Below are 16,627 nucleotides of genomic sequence, written 5' to 3'. Positions count from 1 at the left end.
TAGCAATAACATGGTTAGGCTATCACCTTCCTGTAAGTACCAATGGGTAAAAAGCTTTTTTAATCAATAACTACCCACCCTTCCACAGATTAATCTGTTACGTGTTGAAGACTCCAGGACTCAACTTGATGGAGTTTAGAAGAATGAGAGGGGAGGAATCTGATTAAATCTTACAGAATACTGAGCAGCCTGGTCACAGAGGACATTGGGAAGGGGCTTCCTTTGGCAAGAGAGACGAGGAGCTGAGGGAACAGCCTTAGAGTAAAGGGAAGACCCTCTAAAACTGAGATATGGAGAAATGTCTTTAGCCAGAGAGTGATGAACCTGTGGAATCCATTGTCACAGAAGGCTGTGGAGCCCAGGTCATTGAGTATATTCAAAACAGAAATAGACAAGTTCTTGATTACCAAGGGGATCGTGGGTTACTGGGAGAAAGCAGGAAAATGAGGTTGATAAAACCCATCAGCCATGATTGAATAGCAGAGCAGATTCGATGGGCCGAATAGCCTAATTTCTGTTTCTCTGTCTTATGGTCTTATGTTGGCCAAATCCCTCTTGTAGACATCCCCATGCTCCAGCCCATCTTTTGAGCTTCCCCCCACACTGTTTGAACCAGCAGCTGTATAAACAGCACTGACAAAGACAGTCAGGTCACTTACTTTTCAAAAGTACAGGAATTCTTTCCACATTCATTGGTTTTCCATTTCAGTTCGCAGTCAAAAATACAGGAAAATAAAAAGGCACACTCTTGAGACCACATTCAATCAAATTTCATCTACAAGAGATTGCTTACCAGATCAGTGCCTTTCTCTGTCACCACAGTCTCATTTGATAGATGGTATGATATCTGGAAGTCTTTGGTTGTGAGATATCTGTGGAGAAAAGAGCCTGATTGAACAGAGTTCCTCAGTACTGGTCTGTCCATAAAAGATATACTGAGGCTGAGATGCTGACCATTAAACTGGCACAAAGGCCAAAAGACAAATGCAGCAAAGGATGCCCTTCCCTTAAGGGAATGAATGAGCCAGATAGTTTCATGCCACCATTACTAAATTGCATTAAGGTAGACAAGTCCCCAGGGCCAGATGGGATCTATCCAAGTTATTTGTGAGAAATAGCTGGTGCGTGACCAGATATCTTCAGAACCCCTTTACCCACAGGTGAGGTCCCAGATGATGAGAAATTAGCCAATGTTGTTCTCTTGTTTAAGAAAGGAAGCAGGGATATAGGCCGGTGAGCGTAACATCTGTGGTGGGGAAGCTCTGAGAAAAGGGACTGAGGGATAAGAAGATGGACTAAGTCAGTGACAGGCAGCATGGGAAAGGTCATGTCTCACCAACTTGTTTAAATTTTTTGAAGAGGTGACAAAGATAATTGATGAGGGAAACTAAAATGACATGGCATTCATGTTAGGCTGGCTAGATGTATCCAAAACTGGCTTGGTCACAGAAGACAGAGTGTCGAGGTAGAAGGGGGTCATAGAGGTCATGGAATCCTACAGCACAGAGACAGGCCCTTTGGTCCAAACTGGTCCATGCCGACCAAAATGTCCATTCACGCTAACCCCATTTCCCTGGACTTGGCCCATATCCTTCGAAGGAGACAGTGAGGACTGCAGATGCTGGAGCTCAGAGTCAAGAGTGTGTTGCTGGAAAAGCACAGCAGGTCAGGCAGCATCCGAGGAGCAGGAGAATCGATGTTTCAGGCAAAAGCCCTTCATCAGGAATGAGGCTGGTGGGCCGAGAGGTCTGAGAGATAAATGAGAGGGGGTGGGGTTGGAGGAAAGGTAGCTGGGAAAGCGATAGGTTGTTGGAGGTAAGGGAGAAGGTGATAGGACGGAGAGGAGGGTGGAGCACAGAAATGGGAAAGGTGATGGATAGGTCAGGAGCTGGTGCCAAGCTGGAGGCTTGGGACTGGAATAATGTGGGGAAGAGGAAATGAGGAAACTGGGGTCATCCACATTGGTCCCATGTAGTTGCAGGGTCCCAAGGTGGAATATGAGGCGTTCTTCCTGAAGGCACCAGGTGGTAACGGTTTGGTGATGGAGGAGACCTCTACATCAGGGAGACAGGACACCCGCACCGACCAATCCAAATGCCCCGTGGCTTAACACCTCAACTCCCCCTCCCATTCCACCAAGGACATGCAGGTCCTGGGCCTCCTCCATCGCCAACCCTTACCACCCGATGCCTGGAGGAATAACACCTTTTATTCCACCTTGGGACTCTGCAACTACACAGAATCTATGTGGATTTAATCAGATTTCAACTAATTTCCCTTCCCCCCACATTATCCTAGTCCCAGGCCTCCAACTCTGCACTGCCCTCCTGGACGGATCATCACCTTCCCCATCTATCTGCTCCACTCTCCTCTCTGACCTATCACCTTCTCCCCCACCTTCACCTACCTATCAGCAACCTTCCCCCCAATCCCACCCTCCCTCCCATTCATCTCTCAGCCCCTCAGCCCACAAGCCTCAGTACTGATAAAGGGTTTATGCCCGAAACGTCGATTCTCCTGCTCCTTGGATGCTGCCTGACCTGCTGTGCTTTTCCAGCAACACACTCCCATATCCTTCTAATCCTTTCCCATCCATGTATTTGTCCAGATGCCTTTTAAATGTTCATTAATGTACCCACCTCAACCACTTCCTCTGGCAGCTCATTCCATGTGCATACCACTCTCTGTGTAAAAAAGTTGCCCCTCAGGTTCCCTTTTATTCTTTCCCCTCTAACCTTAAACTGATGCCCTCTAGTCCTCAATTCCCCAACCCTGGGAAAAAGACCATAAGACATAGGAGTGGAAGTAAGGCCATTCGGCCCATCAGGTCCACTCCGTTATTCAATCATGGCTGATGGGAATTTCAACACCATTCACCCACACTCTCCCCGAATCCCTTAATTCCTTGTGAGATTAAGAATTTATCACTCTCTGCCTTGAAGACATTTAACGTCCCGGCCTCCACTGTGCTCCATGGCAACGAATTCCACAGGCCCACCACTCTCTGGCTGAAGAAATGTCTCCTCATTTCCAATCTAAATTGACCCCCTCTCATTCTAAGGCTGTGCACACGGGTCCGAGCATCCCCGTCTGACAGAAACAAATTCCTAGTGTCCACCCTTTCTAAGCCATTCATTATCTTGTACGTTTCTATTAGATCTCCCCTTAACCTTCTAAACTCTAATGAATACAATCCCAGGATCCTCAGCCATTCATCATATCTTCGGCCTACCATTCCAGGGATCATCCGTGTGAATCTCCGCTGGACATGCTCCAGTGCCAGTATATCCTTCCTGAGGTGTGGAGTCCAAAACTGGACACAGTATTCTAAATGGGGCCTAACCAGAGCTTTATAAAGTCTCAGTAGCACATCACTGCTTTTACATTCCAACCCTCTTGAGATAAATGACATTGCATTTGTTTCTTAACCACAGACTCAACCTGCAAGTGAACCTTTCGAGAATCCTGGACTAGCACTCCCAGATCCTTTTGTACTTTGGCTTTACGAATTTTCTCACCGTTTATAAAACACTCCATGCCTGTGTTCTTTTTTCCAAAGGGCAAGACCTCGCATTTGCTCACATTGCATTTTATCAGCCATTTCCTGGAACATTCTCCTAAACTGTTTAAATCTTTCAGCAGCCTCCCCACCTCCTCAGAACTACCAGCCTGCCCGCCTAACATCATATCATCACCGAACTTCACCGGAATGCCCCCAGTACCTTCATGAACAGCTGTGACCCCAACACTGAACCCTGCGGGTCACCACTTGTCACCAACTGCCATTCCGACAAAGAACCTTTTATCCCAACCCTCTGCCTTCTGTCAGACAGCCAATCCTCAATCCACGTCAGTAGCTCACCTCGAACACCATGGGCCCTCACCTTACTCAGCAGCCTCCTGTGACACACCTTATCAAAGGGCCTTTTGGAAGTCGAGGTAGACCACATCCACAGGGGTTCCCTGGTCTAACCTACTTGTTACCTCTTCAAAAGAATTCTAATAGGTTTGTCAGGGCACAACCTCCCCTTACTAAATCCATGTTGACTTGTTCTAATCCGACCCTGCACTTCCAAGAATTTAGAAATCTCATCCTTAACGATGGAGTCTAGAATTTTACCAACAACCAAGGTTAGGCTAATTGGCCTATAATTTTCTTTTGTCTTGATCCTTTCTTGAACAAGGGGGTTACAATAGTGATTTTCCAAACATCTGGTACTTTCCCTGACTCCAGTGATTTTTGAAAGATCACAACCGATGTCTCTACTATTTCCTCAGCCTCCTCCCTCAGAACTCTAGGATGTAGCCCATCCGGGCCAGGAGATTTATCAATGTTTTGACCTTTTCGCTTTTCTAGTGCTTTCCCTTTTGTAATGGCTACCATACTCAATTCTGCCCCTGACTCTCCTTAATTGTTGGGATATTAAGCATGTCTTCCATGTGAAGACTGACATAAAGTATTTATTAAATTCTTCAACTATTTCCTTATCTCCCAACACGATCCATTCAGCATCAATTTGGAGTGGTCCAATCTCTACTTTTGCCTCTCATTTGTTTCTTATGTATTGAAAGAAACTTTTACTATCATTTCTAATATTACTGGCGAGCTTACCTTCATATTTGATCCTCTCTTTCCTTATTTCTCTCTTTGTTATCCTCTGTTTTTGTCGTCTTCCCAATCTTCTGATTTCCCAGTGCCCTTGGCCACTTTATAGGCTCTGTCTTTTTCTATGATACAATTCCTGACTTCCTTTGTTAGCCATGCCTGTCTCATCCCTCCCCGGATAATCTTTCTTTTCTTTGGGATAAATCTCTGTACTGTGTCCTCAATTACATCCAGAAACTCCTGCCATTGTTGCTCTACTATCTTCCCCGCTAGGCTCTGCTTGCAATTTTCATCAGTTCCGCTCTCATGCCCCTGTCATTACCTTTATTTAACTGTAACACCATTACATCCGATTTTGCCTTCTCTCTTTCAAACTGCAGACTGAACTCTACCGTATTATGATCTCTGCTTCCTAAGGGTTCCCTTACTTTAAGATCTTTTATAAAGTCTGGTTCATTACATCGCACTGAGTCCAGAATAGGGCTCCATCACAAGCTGTTCCAAAAAACCATCCTGTAAGCATTCCATGAATTCCCTTCCTTTGGATCCACCGGCAGTATTATTCACATAGTCCCTTTGTGTATTGAAGTCCCCCATGATCACCATGACCTTGCCTTTCTGATGGGCCTCTGATATACATCTTGTGCCCCTGGTCCTGACCACTGTTAGGAGGTCTGCACATAACTCCCATTATGGTTTTTTTTGCCTTTGTGGTTCCTCAATTCCACCCACACAGACTCCACATCATCTGCCCTCTGTCATTCAATACCATAGATTTAATTACATTCTTAATTAACAAGACCACCCCGCCCTCCCCACCCACTTCCCTGTCTTTTCATTAACTTATAAATCCTTGGATGTTTAACTGCTGGTCCTGAACCCCCTGCAAGCACGTCCCTGTAATGCCTCCACATCATAATCAGTCACGATGATTTGTGCCGTTAATACATCTGCTTTGTTAGGAATACTATGAGCATTCAGGTAAATCACCTTAATGCTAATTTTCTTATCGTCATGATCTCCAACATCTCTAGTGTTATGTCCCAAGTATCCTCTTAATGTTCCAGGATACAAATGCTACAGGAAGGATAGAAAGGGAGGCAAGAGAGGAGGGGGAGCGGCAATTTTGATAAGGGACAGCATTACAGCTGTGCTGAGGGAGGATATTCCCGGAAATACATCCAGGGAATTTATTTGAGTGGAACTGAGAAATAAGAAAGGGAGGATCACCTTATTGGGATTGTATTATAGACCCCCCCTAATAGTCAGAGGGAAATTGAGAAACAAACTTGTAAGGGGATCTCAGCTATCTGTAAGAATAATAGGGTGGTTATGGTCAGGGGTTTTAACTTTCCAAACATCGACTGGGACTGCCATAGTGTTAAAGGTTTAGATGGAGAGGAATTTGTTAAGTGTGTACAAGACAATTTTCTGATTCAGTATATGGATGTACCGACTAGAGAAGGTGCAAAACTTGACCTACTCTTGGGAAATAAGGCAGGGCAGGTGACTGAGGTGCCAGTGGGGGAGCACTTTGGGGCCAGCGACCATAATTCTATTTGTTTTAAAATCGTGATGGAAAAGGATAGACTAGATCTAAAAGTTGAAGTTCTACATTGGAGAAAGGCCAGTTTTGACGGTATTAGGCAAGAACTTTCGAAAGCTGATTGGAGGCAGATGTTCGCAGGTAAAGGGACGGCTGGAAAATGGGAAGCCTTCAGAAATGAGAAAACAGGAATCCAGAGAAAGTATATTCCTGTCAGGGTGAAAGGGAAGGCTGGTAGGTATAGGGAATGCTGGATGATTAAAGAAAAAGAAGGAAGCATATGTCAGGTATAGACAGGATAGATCGAGTGAATCCTTAGAGAGTATAAAGGCATTTAAAGTGTCAGTTTGCTCGCTGAGCTGTAGGGTTGATATCCAGACGCTCCATTACCTGGCTAGGTAACATTATCAGTGGCGACCTCCAAGTGAAGCGAAGCTGTTGTCTCCTGCTTTCTATTTATATCTTTCTCCTGGATGGGGTTCCTGGGGTTTGCGTGATGTCATTTCCTGTTTGTTTTCTGAGGGGTTGATAGATGGCATCTAGATCTATGTGTTTGTTTATGGCGTTGTGGTTGGAGTGCCAGGCCTCTAGGAATTCTCTGGCATGTCTTTGCTTAGCCTGTCCCAGGATAGATGTGTTGTCCCAGTCGAAATGGTGGGTTTTTTTCATCCATGTGTAGGGCTACGAGGGAGAGAGGGTCGTGTCTTTTTGTGGCTAGCTGGTGTTCGTGTATCCTGGTGGCTAACTTTCTTCCTGTTTGTCCTACGGAGTGTTTGTGGCAGTCCTTGCATGGAATTTTGTAGATGACGTTGGTTTTGTCCATGGGTTGTACTAGGTCTTTTAAGTTTGTTAGTTTTTGTTTGAGAGTGTTGGTGGGTTTGTGTGCTACTAGGATTCTGAGGGGTCTTAGTAGTCTGGCTGTCATTTCTGAAACTTCATTGATGTATGGTAAGGTGGTTAGGGTTTCTGGCTGTGTTTGGTCTGCTTGTCATGGTTTGTTCTTGAGGAATGTCATCTACAAAATTCCACGCAAGCACTGCCACAAACACTCCGTAGGACAAACAGGAAGAAAGTTATCCACCAGGATACACAAACACCAGCTAACCACAAAAAGACATGACCCCCTCTCCCTCGTAGCCCTATACATGGATGAAACAAAAACACCATTTCGACTGGGACAACACATCTATCCTGGGATAGGCTAAGCAAAGACATGCCAGAGAATTCCTAGAGGCCTGGCACTCCAACCACAACGCCATAAACAAACATATAGATCTAGATGCCATCTATCAACCCCTCAGAAAATGAACAGGAAATGACATCACCACAAACCCCAGGAACCCCGTCCAGGACAAACATAAATAGAAAGCAGGAGACAACAGCTTCGCTTCACTTGGAGGTCACCACTGATGATGTTACCTAGCCAGGTAATGAAACGTCTGGATATCAAACCCACAGCTCAGTGAGCAAACCTACACCCTAAACTTCAACCTGAACTACAAACCTTCACAAACCTTGTAAAAAAGGATAAAGCTGTAGGAGTATAATTAAGAGGAAAATTAGGAAAGCAAAAAGGGCACATGAGATAGCTTTGGATTCTCCTAAATTCTATTTGCCAAAGAGTTTTTACAAATACATTAAGGACAAAAGGGTAACTAGGGAGAGAATAGGGCCCCTCAAAGATCAGCAAGGCGGCCTTTGTGTGGAGCCACAGAAAATGGGGGAGATACTAAATGAGTATTTTGCATCAGTATTTACTGTGGAAAAGGATATGGAAGATATAGACTGTAGGGAAATAGATGGTGACATCTTGCAAAATGTCCAGATTACAGAGGAGGAAGTACTGGATGTCTTGAAACGGTTAAAGGTGGATAAATCCCCAGGACTTCGCGGCGGGAGCTGGGCGGAAGTTCAGGCGGAGTGCAAAGCTGGTCGGGAAGGTAAGTGATTGCTATTAGAGTGGGTGTGTTCTAAACCCCAGGTCCTACAAGGTAGGGTCTCCCTCCCTCCCTCCCTCCTCCTCTAACCTAAATTAAGAGTCCACAGACTTGCCACAAAAAGAGGGTCTAAGGAAGTTTGGATTGAAGAGTGAGGCTTCAGCTCAGAAGTCTTTGACAAGGAGGTGAGTGAAGTGATTACGCCACAGTTGAAGAGGGTGAAGACATGACTGCCCAGCTGGTTCAGTGTGCTACGTGTTTGATGTGGGAGGTCAACCACTCTGGTGTGTCTGGCTGGTATAAGTGTGGAAAGTGTGTGCACATTCATCAGCGCTGTAATATGCTCTGTCAATAGCTGAAAGAACTCGAGGACCTTAGGCTCATCTGAGAGAACGGGATCTTTCTGGACAAGACCATCAGCGAGGTTATTACACCGACCATACCAGAAGAGAGCAGACGATGAGGAAGGCAGAGAGGAGACAGGTGCAAGAGACCCCGGGGGAAGTACCTGTCGGGAACAAGTTGAATCTTTTGGAAATAGTAGAGACTGATGACACTGTTAGTTCGCAAGGCGGCCAGGTCTGTCAATCAAAAGTTGGCGCAGAGGCAGAGCGGGAGAGTCGGACATCGCACAGAGCCGTGGGAATAGGGGACTCCATAGCGAGAGGAACTGACCGGGGGTTTTGTGGCAGCAGGCGGGACTTAAGGATGGTGTGTTGCCTTCCTGGTGCCAGAGTTAAAGACATCACAGACAGAGTGCAGGAAATCCTCAAGGACGAGGGTGAAGAGCCAGAGGTGGTGGGACATGTCGGCACAAATGATGTCGGGAAGAAGAGGAGGAACATACTACAGCGGGACTTCGGAGAACTAGGAAGAAGGCTGAAAAGCAGGACGTCCAAGGTGGTTATCTCCAGTTTGCTTCCAGTTCCTTGGGCTGGTGAGGCCAGAAACAGGGAGATAATGGACTTGAACGTGTGGCTAGGGAACTGGTGCAGGAAGCAAGGATTTAAATTCTTGGAACACTAGGGTATGTTTTGTGGTAAGCATTAATTCTACAAGAGAGACGGTCTGCACCTTAATAGGTTAGGGACCAGCATTCTGGCAGGCAGGTTTGCTACTGCAACACCGCTACGTTTAAACTAAGTAGCTGGGGGGGGGGGGGGTGGGGGCGGGGAGACAAACTGGATGTTTAAGGAGGAAATTGAAGGGAAAGTTAGAACAAGAGAAGTCAAGAAAGACAACTGTATCAATGAGGCAGAAAACTCAGAAAGGGATCATGCTGTAAGGTTGAGTGAAATAGGGGTTGATGGGAAAGAGGAGGGCAGTAACAAATTAAAAATACTATACATGAATGCATGAAGCTTCAGATATAAGATGGATGAGCTTGAGGCTCTTTTGGAAATTGGCAGATACGATATTGTGGGAATAACTGAGACATAGCTTCAAGTGGACAGGGCCTGGGAAATGAATATTCAAGGCTACACGTGCTATCGTAAGGACAGACTGACGGGCAGAGGGGGTGGGGTGGCCATGTTGGTAAGGGATGATATTCAGTCCCTTGTGCGGGAGGACCTAGAGTCAGGGGATGTAGAGTCAGTGTGGATAGAGCATCGAAACACTAAAGGTAAAAAGACTGCCTTGGGAGTTATCTACAGGCCCCCAAACAGTAGTCTGGATGTTGGATGCAAGTTGAATAAGGAGATGAAATTGGCCTGTCGCAAAGATGTTACTACAGTTGTTATGGGTGATTTCAACATGAAGGTAGACTGGGAGAATCAGGATGGTATTGGACCTTAAGAAAGAGACTTTGTGGAGTGCCTCTGAGATGGATTCTTAGAACAGCTGGTGCTGGAGCCTACCAGGGAGAAGGCAATTCTGGATCTGATATTGTGTAACGAACCAGAATTGGTCAGAGACCTCGCAGTGAAGGAGCCATTGGGAAGTAGTGACCAGAATACAATAAGCTTCAATCTGCAATTTGAGAGGGAGTGGGTACAGTCGGAAGTGACAGTATTTCTGTTGAATAAAGGGAACTATGGAGCTATGAGGGAGGTGCTGGTCAAAGGTCAATGGTGCAATACCTTAGCAGGGATGACAGTGGAGGAACAATGGCGGATATTTCTATGTATAATGCAGAAGATGCAAAGGAAGAAAGATCCCAGGAGGAGGGATGAGCGGCCATGGCTGACAAGGGAAATTAATAAACATATAAAGTTAAAAGAGTACAAGTATAACATAGCAAAGATAAGTGGGAAGCTTTTAAAGAGCAACAGAGGATTAGTAAGAAGGAAATACACAGAGGAAAAATGAGGTACGAAGGTAAACTGGCCAATCATATAAAGGAGGATAGTAAAAGCTTTTTTCGGTATGTGCAAGGCAAAAAAATGGTTAGGACTAAAATTGGGCCCTTGAAGATAGAAACAGGGGAATATATTACAGGGAACAAAGAAATGGCAGAAGAATTAAATGGGTACTTCAGATCTGTGTTCACTGGGGAAGACACAAGCAATCTCCCTGAGGTAACAGTGGCTGAAGGACCTGAACTTAAGGGAATTTATATTTGCTAGGAATTGGTGTTGGAGAGACTGTTAGGTCTGAAGGTTGATAAATCCCCAGAGCCTGATGGTCTACATCCCAGGGTACTGAAGGAGGTGGCTCGAGAAATCGTGGATGCTTTGGTGATTATTTTCCAGAGTTCAATAGATTCGGGGTCGGTTCCTGAGGATTGGAGGGCGGCTAATGTTGTGCCACTTTTTAAGAAAGGTGGGAGAGAGAAAGCAGGAAATTATAGACCAGTTAGTCTGACCTCAGTGGTGGGAAAGATGTTGGAGTCTATTATAAAGGATGAAATTATGACACATCTGGATAGCAGTAACAGGATAGGTCAGAGTCAGCATGGATTTATGAAGGAGAAATCATGCTTGACTAATCTTCTGGAATTTTTTGAGGATGTAACTCTGAAGATGGACAAGGGAGATCCAGTGGATGTAGTGTACCTGGACTTTCAGAAAGCTTTTGATAAATTCCCACACAGAAGGTTAGTGAGTAAAATTAGGGCGCACGGTATTGGGGGCAAAGTACTAGATTGGATTGAAAATTGGTTGGCTGACAGGAAACAAAGAGTAGTGATAAATGGCTCCATTTCGGAATGGCAGGCAGTGACCAGTGGGGTACCGCAGGGATCAGTGCTGGGACCGCAGCTTTTTACAATATATATTAATGATATAGAAGATGGTATCAGCAATAACATTAGCAAATTTGCTGATGATACAAAGCTGGGTGGCAGGGTGAAATGTGATGAGGATGTTAGGAGATTACAGGGTGACCTGGACAAGTTAGGTGAGTGGGCAGATGCATGGCAGATGCAGTTTAATGTGGATAAATGTAAGGTTATCCACTTTGGTGGCAAGAACAGGAAGGCAGATTACTACCTCAATGGAATCAATTTAGGTAAAGGGGCAGTACAAAGAGATCCGGGTGTTCTTGTCCACCAGTCAATGAAGGTGAGCATGCAGGTACAGCAGGTAGTGAAGAAAGCTAATAGCATGCTGGCCGTCATAACAAGAGGGATTGAGTATAGAAGCAAAGAGGTTCTTCTGCAGCTGTACAAGGTCCTGGTGAGACCACACCTGGAGTACTGTGTACAGTTCTGGTCTCCAAATTTGAGGAAAGACATTCTGGCTATTGAGGGAGTGCAGCGTAGGTTCACAAGTTCAATTCCTGGAATGGCGGGATTACCTTACACTGAAAGACTGGAGCGACTGGGCTTGTATACCCTTGAGTTTAGAAGACTGAGAGGGGATCTGATCGAGACATAAGATTATTAAAGGATTGGATACTCTGGCAGCAGGAAACACGTTTCTGCTGATGGGTGAGTCCCGAACCAGAGGACACAGCTTAAAAATAAGGGGTAGGCCATTTAGGACAGAGATGAGGAGAAACTTCTTCACCCAGAGAGTGGTGGCTGTGTGGAATGGTCTGCCCCAGAGGGCAGTGGAGGCCCAGTCTCTGGATTCATTTAAGAAAGAGTTGGATAGAGCTCTCAAAGATAGTGGAATCAAAGGTTATGGAGATAAGGCAGGAAGAGGATACTGATTAGGAATGATCAGCCATGATCATATTGAATGGTGGTGCAGGCTCGAAGGGCTGAATGGCCTACTCCTGCACCTATTGTCTATTGTCTATTGACCTGATCAGGTGTACCCGAGAACTCTGTGGGAAGCTAGAGAAGTGATTGCTGGGCCTCTTGCTGAGATATTTGTATCATAGATAGTGACAGGTGAGGTGCCAGAAGACTGGAGGTTGGCTAACGTGGTGCCACTGTTTAAGAAGGGCGGTAAGGACAAGCCATGGAACTATAGACCGGTGAGCCTGACCTCAGTGGTGGGTAAGTTGTTGGAGGGAAACCTGAGGGTTAGGATGTACATGTATTTGGAAAGGCAAGGACTGATTTGAGATAGTCAACATGGCTTTGTGCGTGGGAAATCATGTCTCACAAACTTGATTGGGCTTTTTGAAGAAGTAACAAAGAGGGTTGATGAGGGCAGAGAGGTAGATGTGATCTATATGGACTTCAGGAAGGCATTCGACAAGGTTCCCCATGGGAGACTGATTAGCAAGGTTAGATCTCACGGAATACAGGGAGAAGTAGCCATTTGGATACAGAACTGGCTCAAAGGTAGAAGACAGACGGTGGTGGTGGAGGGTTGTTTTTTAGACTGGAGGCCCGTGACCAGTGGAGTGCCACAAGGATCGGTGCTGGGCCCTCTACTTCTTGTCATTTACATAAATGATTTGGATGTGAACATAAGAGGTACAGTTAGTAAGTTTGCAAATGACACCAAAATTGGAGGTGTAGTGGCCAGCAAAGAGGGTTACCTCAGATTACAACAGGATCTGGACCAGATGGGCCAATGGGCTGAGAAGTGGCAGATGGAGTTTAATTCAGATAAATATGAGGTGCTGCATTTTGGGAAAGCAAATCTCAGCAGGACTTATACACTTAAGGGTAAGGTCCTCGGGAGTGTTGCTGAACAAAGAGACCTTGGAGTGCAGGTTCATAGCTCCTTGAAAGTGGAGTCGCAGGTAGATAGGATAGTGAAGAAGGCGTTTGGTATGCTTTCCTTTATTGGTCAGAGTATTGAGTACAGGAGTTGGGAGGTCATGTTGCGGCTGTACAGGACATTGGTTAGGCCACTGTTGGAATATTGCGTGCAATTCTGGTCTCCTTCCTATCGGAAAGATGTTGTGAAACTTGAAAGGGTTCAGAAAAGATTTACAAGGATGTTGCCAGGGTTGGAAGATCTGAGCTACAGAGAGAGGCTGAACAGGCTGGGGCTGTTTTCCCTGGAGCGTCGGAGGCTGAGGGGTGATCTTATAGAGGTTTACAAAATTATGAGGGGCATGGACAGGATAAATAGGCAAAGTCTTTTCCTTGGGATCGGGGAGTCCAGAACTAGAGGGCATAGGTTTAGGGTGAGAGGGGAAAGAGATAAAAGAGACCAAAGGGCAACTTTTTCATGCAGAGGGTGGTACGTGTATGGAATGAGCTGCCAGAGGATGTGGTGGAGGCTGATACAATTGCAACATTTAAGAGGCATTTGGATGGGTATTTGAATAGGAGGGATTTGGAGGGATATGGGCTGGGTGCTGGCAGGTGGGACTAGATTAGGTTGGGATATCTGGTCGGCATGGACGCGTTGAACTGAAGGGTCTGTTTCCATGCTGTACATCTCTATGGCTCTATGACAAGGGAGTCGGAATACCTACAATTGACATGGGGGTAGGAATATCGACAATTCACATGGGGGTCGGAATATCTCCAATTGACATGGGGATGGGAATATCTCCAATTGACATGGGGGTCGGAATATCTCCAATTGACATGGGGGTCGGAATATCTACAATTGACATTGGGGCCGGAATATCTACAATTGACATTGGGGCCGGAATATCGACAATTGACATGGGGTTCGGAATATCGACAATTGACATTGGGGTCGGAATATCGACAATTGACATGGGGTCGGAATATCTACAACTGACATTGGGGTCGGAATATCTACAACTGACATGGGGTCGGAATATCGACAATTGACATTGGGGTCGGAATATCGACAATTGACATGGGGATCGGAATATCTACAATTGAAATTGGGGTCGGAATATCTACAATTGACATTGGGGATCGGAATATCTACAATTGACATGGGGGTCGGAATATCGACAATTGACATGGGGGTCGGAATATCGACAACTGACATTGGGGTCAGAATATCTACAATTGACATGGGGTCGGAATATCTAAAATTGACATGGGGATCGGAATATCTCCAATTGACATGGGGATCGGAATATCTACAATTGAAATTGGGGTCGGAATATCGACAATTGACATGGGGATCGGAATATCTCCAATTGACATGGGGATCAGAATATCTACAATTGAAATTGGGGTCGGAATATCTACAATTGACATTGGGGTCGGAATATCTCCAATTGACATGGGGATCGGAATATCTACAATTGAAATTGGGGTCGGAATATCTACAATTGACATGGGGATCGGAATATCGACAATTGACATTGGGGTCGGAATATCTACAATTGACATGGGGATCGGAATATCTACAATTGACATGGGGTCGGAATATCAACAATTGACATGGGGCCCGGAATATCTACAATTGACATGGGGGTCGGAATATCTACAACTGACATGGGGGTCGGAATATCTACAACTGACATGGGGGTGGGAATATCTACAATTGACATGGGGATCGGAATATCTACAACTGACATGGGGGTGGGAATATCTACAATTGACAAGGGGGTGGGAATATCTCCAATTGACAAGGGGGTGGGAATATCTCCAATTGACATGGGGATCGGAATATCTACAATTGACATGGGGGTGGGAATATCTACAATTGACAAGGGGGTGGGAATATCTCCAATTGACATGGGGGTGGGAATATCTCCAATTGACATGGGGATCGGAATATCTACAATTGACAAGGGGGTGGGAATATCTCCAATTGACAAGGGGGTGGGAATATCTCCAATTGACATGGGGATCGGAATATCTACAATTGACATGGGGGTGGGAATATCTACAATTGACAAGGGGGTGGGAATATCTCCAATTGACATGGGGGTGGGAATATCTCCAATTGACAAGGGGGTGGGAATATCTCCAATTGACATGGGGATCGGAATATCTACAATTGACATGGGGGTGGGAATATCTCCAATTGACATGGGGGTGGGAATATCTACAATTGACAAGGGGGTGGGAATATCTACAATTGACATTGGGGTCGGAATATCGACAATTGACATGGGGATCGGAATATCTACAATTGACATGGGGGCCAGAATATCTATAATTGACATGGGGGTCGGAATATCTACAATTGACATGGGGATCGGAATATCTACAACTGACATGGGGATCGGAATATCTACAATTGACATGGGGATCGGAATATCTACAACTGACATTGGGGTCAGAATATCTCCAATTGACATTGGGGTCAGAATATCAACAATTGACATGGGGATCGGAATATCTACAATTGACATGGGGATCGGAATATCTACAATTGACATTGGGGTCGGAATATCGACAATTGACATTGGGGTCGGAATATCTACAATTGACATGGGGTCGGAATATCGACAATTGACATGGGGGTGGGAATATCTACAATTAACATGGGGATCGGAATATCTACAATTGACATGGGGGCCAGAATATCTACAATTGACATGGGGGTGGGAATATCTCCAATTGACATTGGGGATCGGAATATCTACAATTAACATGGGGATCGGAATATCTACAATTGACATGGGGGCCGGAATATCTACAATTGACATGGGGGTGGGAATATCTCCAATTGACATTGGGGATCGGAATATCTACAATTAACATGTGGATCGGAATATCTACAACTGACATAGGGGTGGGAATATCTACAATTGACATGGGGATCGGAATATCTACAACTGACATGGGGATCGGAATATCTCCAATTGACATTGGGGTCGGAATATCTACAACTGACATGGGGATTGGAATATCTACAATTGACATGGGGGTCGGAATACCTACAATTGACATGGGGATGGGAATATCTACAATTGACATGGGGATGGGAATATCTACAATTGACATTGGGGTCGGAATATCTACAATTGACATGGGGATCGGAATATCTCCAATTGACATGGGGATGGGAATATCTACAATTGACATGGGGATGGGAATATCTACAATTGACATTGGGGTCGGAATATCTACAATTGACATGGGGATCGGAATATGTACAACTGACATGGGGATCGGAATATCTACAATTGACATTGGGGTCGGAATATCTACAACTGACATGGGGATCGGAATATCTACAACTGACATGGGGATCGGAATATCTACAACTGACATGGGGTCAGAATATCTACAATTGACACGGGTTGGAATCTGTGTGGGTACATGTCACAGACCATGTGGTAGCATCCAACTGTCTCCCCACC

Source organism: Chiloscyllium punctatum, chromosome 1 (genome assembly GCF_047496795.1).
Source record: "Chiloscyllium punctatum isolate Juve2018m chromosome 1, sChiPun1.3, whole genome shotgun sequence".
Classification (NCBI taxonomy): domain Eukaryota; kingdom Metazoa; phylum Chordata; class Chondrichthyes; order Orectolobiformes; family Hemiscylliidae; genus Chiloscyllium; species Chiloscyllium punctatum.
This window is presented reverse-complemented; position numbering follows the sequence as displayed.